This window comes from Schistocerca piceifrons, chromosome 5 (genome assembly GCF_021461385.2).
Source record: "Schistocerca piceifrons isolate TAMUIC-IGC-003096 chromosome 5, iqSchPice1.1, whole genome shotgun sequence".
Taxonomy (NCBI): Eukaryota; Metazoa; Arthropoda; class Insecta; order Orthoptera; family Acrididae; genus Schistocerca; species Schistocerca piceifrons.
In genome coordinates, this window is record NC_060142.1 from 650,627,581 (window position 1) to 650,632,230 (window position 4,650).

At 44.6% G+C, this 4,650-nt stretch overlaps 1 pseudogene; it reads right to left on the bottom strand.

Annotated features, from left to right (window-relative positions):
* Nucleotides 1–1,784: 1,784 nt before the first annotated feature.
* LOC124799385 lies at nt 1,785–1,902 on the bottom strand (annotated as a pseudogene).
* Between the last annotated feature and the right edge of the window lie 2,748 nt (nt 1,903–4,650).

Sequence of the window (4,650 nt, forward strand, 5' to 3'; positions counted from 1 at the left end):
CTTGCAGTAATGAAGAAATTCTTTTCTTCGATATTTCGACAGGCTCAGAACAACCAGGCACACACCAAGGCGAGAGGATGACTGCAAATATGTTCTCATTTGCTTCTGATGTGTCGAGAACTGTCAGCTACAGTCTTGGGTTTCTCGTTGACAGCACAACATACTAATAACACGTAGCCTCACGCTCAAACATACGCCATCTTCACGAGTTATCATCAAATACTTCCTGGAACAAGAGTCAATGTTGGTTTTGCGCACTTATACATCAGAGACTAGCCGACGAATAACAGAATCGTAAAATTTTTACGGTTGTACACTATGTGGCGCGCCGTGATAATTGCTTAACGTTGTGAGATATTTGTATGTCATTACTCACCTAGTCACTAACAATGTATCTGAGTGGAAGTAGAGATGTCATAGTAAGTACACAGGGTGCGTTCAGTAGGAGTCACTGCGTGAGATGGCAAGTCTTATGTGAAAATCGGAGGTAATTATTTGAACGGGTTACACAAGGTATCGAGTTAACTTGCGAAGCAGACCGTCGTCATAAAGTAATGAAATGGCAGGACACATTTTTCTTCGTGTGGAAGAGATTAATTTAGTTTTTAATTTAATAGTGAGGAATGTCACGGCCTTTGGTCGTGAAACGAAACAACACAGTAGAACTTTTGCAGCGGATAAAATTTAAGATAATAAATATTATTCCCCACTAATACTAAATGTGATCTTAGTGATAAACGGCATTAACCAATGCTACAAAATTCCTCTGTGGACGAGGTTATTGTCGAATGTTAGTGATGCGTTGGTAAATGTGCCAACACCTTGTAGATACAGGAGGCCGAAATGCACGCTATCTAACGCAGACGGGCGTGAATTCTGGAACAGGATAAGTAGTGAATTCTAATAAGAAAAGTATGCAGCTCCTCGAATACTTATCTTTATTCCATCCTTGTGGTACATCGCTCTTGATAATACAAATAAGACTATCTTCAGATACGGTTAATGGCCCCTTGCTAGGTCGTAGCCATGGACTTAGCTGAAGGCTATTCTAACTGTCTCTCGGCAAATGAGAGAAAGGCTTCGTCAGTGTAGTCGCTAGCAAAGTCGTCGTACAACTGGGGCGAGTGCTATTCCGTATCTCGAGACCTGCCTTGTGGTGGCGCTCGGTCTGCGATCACACAGTGGCGACACGCGGGTCCGACACGTACTAAATGGACCGCGGCCGATTTAAGCTACCACCTAGCAAGTGTGGTGTCTGGCGGTGACACCACAGTTAGTGCTCCACCATTCAAGCGAAAGACTGCTGGTTAAAAACCAGATAACAAAACAACTTATATTACCAATTTTGAATCGAAAAGTGCAAAATCGAACCAAGTTTACACCTCCCAAGCACCAGTCTGAGCACCAACGTACCGCGCTGATTCACAAATTTCGCCGCAAATATTTCCGAAGTGGCATGTGACGCTATTTCTGACTTATGTTTCGGAACAGGAATCGGCAGACCTTACTGTGAGAAATGTGCTATACGGTGGCAAGGCGTTTCCTGTCTTACTTCATTTCACAACATAGTCATCATAAACTAAACTAAACTCTGTCCGATTAGGACTTGGAAGGCCCAACGGTACCGTCATCTTCTCAGCCCAGTGGCGTCACTGGATGCGGATACGGAGGGTCATGTGGTCAACACACCGCCCTCCCGGCCGTTGTGTTTTCGTGAACGGAGCCGCTGCTTCTCAGTCAAGTAGCTCCTCAATTTGCCTCACAAGGCCTGAGTGCACCCCGCTTGCCAACAGCGCTCGGTAGACCGGATGGTCACCCATCCAAGTGCTAGCCCAGCCCGACAGCGCTTAACTTCGGTGATCTGACGGGAACCGGTGTTACCACCGTGGCAAGGCCGTTGGCTCTACCCGCCCATAGCAACACGAATACGCTGTACAGTCACATTAATGTGAGCACCTGTCGAAAGCCTGACCTTTTGAACCACGGACCGCTGGGAGACGTTTAGGAAGAGAGTAAGTGAGGTTGTGGAACGTACAGACAGGGATGTGGAGCCATGCCGACACCAGTGCAGTGGCCAGATACCCAGGTTTCTCGGTACATGACGCGTGGTGCGAACAGCCCTATCAAGGTGGTTCCACAGATTCTCGATTGGGATTAAATCCGGGGAGAGGAGTCCGCCAGACTCATCCTGGTGCTCTGAGAACCAAGTACTTACGCTGTGAGCTGTGTGACACGTTGCATTGTTGTGCAAGGAAAAACAAATTGCATATACACGTGAGAATAATCCCCAAGAATGGATGTATTTGTGTTGATCCATTGCGCCTTCCAAAATGACGTGATCACCCAAGGGATACCAAGACAACATTGCCCAGACCAAAATACTCTTCCAGCCTGGCACCCTCTGACGATTGTTGCAGGCGATTTGCTTTCAAACGTTTCACGGCGTACACAAGGGCCGGCCAGAAATTCTGCACGCGTGCAACTTCCGGGTCATAGTGTGCACGCCGCAGCCGTCAGCGTTCTTGTAGTGCATGTTTCTACGCACAGATGTCGCTTTATCCACTTCCTGGGATACTCTGTACCGGCGCATTCTAGTGCTCTTTCCACAGCTTTCAAGCCAACCACGGTTCAAATGGCTCTGAGCACTATGGGACTTAACATCTATGGTCATCAGTCCCCTAGAACTTAGAACTACTTAAACCTAACTAACCTAAGGACATCACACACATCCATGCCCGAGGCAGGATTCGAACCTGCGACCGGAGCAGTCGCGCGGTTACGGACTGAACGCCTGAACCGCTAGACCACCGCGGCCAAGCCAACCATGAGAAGGTATTTCGCGTATTAAAGATTTAAAATACAGTCTACTCATTGAGACGTCTACTTTTATGGTAACAGTTTAACCCAGTAAGACAAGTGATACAGTTAACAACCGTGGGTTTTTATTAAGGCAGCTTGACTGACGGCACGTAAATACGGGTAATGTTTTTGATCTAGTATGTAACAAAGAGAGCACTTAGCGAATTCCAACGAACCTTATTCATGATTTCAAATAACATTAAACTAATGCAAGGTTTCCTATAACTAATTCTCGGTGCCCTCAGTTGTTGTTGTTGTTGTGGTCTTCAGTCCTGAGACGGGTTTGATGCAGCTCTCCATGCAACTCTATCCTGTGCAAGCTTTTTCATCTCCCAGTACCTACTGCAACCTACATCCTTCTGAATCTGCTTAGTGTATTCATCTCTTGGTCTCCCTCTACGATTTTTACCCTCCACGCTGCCCTCCAATACTAAATTGGTGATCCATTGATGCCTCAGAACATGTCCTACCAACCGATCCCTTCTTCTGGTCAAGTTGTGCCACAAACTTCTCTTCTCCCCAATCCTATTCAATACTTCCTCATTAGTTATGTGATCTACCCATCTAATCTTCAGAATTCTTCTGTAGCACCACATTTCGAAAGCTTCTATTCTCTTCTTGTCCAAACTATTTATCGTCCATGTTTCACTTCCATACATGGCTACACTCGATAGAATACTTTCAGAAATGACTTCCTGATACTTAAATCAATACTGGATGTTAACAAATTTCTCTTCTTCAGAAACGCTTTCCTTGCCATTGCCAGCCTACATTTTATATCCTCTCTACTTCGACCATCATCAGTTATTTTGCTCCCCAAATAGCAAAACTCCTTTACTACTTTAATCTAATTCCCTCAGCATCACCCGACTTAATTACACTACATTCCATTATCCTTGTTTTGCTTTTGTTGATGTTCATCTTATATCCTCCTTTCAAGACACTGTCCATTCCATTCAACCGCTCTTCCAAGTCCTTTGCTGTCTCTGACAGAATTACAATGTCATCGGCGAACCTCAAAGTTTTTTATTTCTTCTCCATTTATTTTAATACCTACTCCGAATTTTTCTTTCGTTTTCTTTACTGCTTGCTCAATATACAGATTGAACAACATCGGGGAGAGGCTACAACCCTGTCTTACTCCCTTCCCAACCACTGCTTCTCTTTCATGTCCCTCGACTCTTATAACTGCCATCTGGTTTCTGTGCAAATTGCAAATAGCCTTTCGCTCCCTGTATTTTACCCCTGCCACCTTTAGAATTTGAAAGAGAGTATTCCAGTCAACATTGTCAAAAGCTTTCTCTAAGTCTACAAATGCTAGAAAGGTAGGTTTGCCTTTCCTTAATCTTTCTTCTAAGATAAGTCGTAAGGTCAGTATTGCCTCACGTGTTCCAGTGTTTCTACGGAATCCAAACTGATCTTCCCCGAGGTTGGCTTCTACTAGTTTTTCCATTCATCTAGAAAGAATTCGTGTTAGTATTTTGCAGCTGTGACTTATTAAACTGATAGTTCAGTAAGTTTCACATCTGTCAACACCTGCTTTCTTTGGGATTGGAATTATTATATTCTTCTTGAAGTCTGAGGGTATTTCGCCTGTTTCATACATCTTGCTCACCAGATGGTAGAGTTTTGTCAGGACTGGCTCTCCCAAGGCCGTCAGTAGTTCCAATGGAATGTTGTCTACTCCGGGGGCCTTGTTTCGACTCAGGTCTTTCAGTGCTCTGTCAAACTCTTCACGCAGTATCATATCTCCCATTTCATCCTCATCTACATCCTCTTCCATTTCCATAA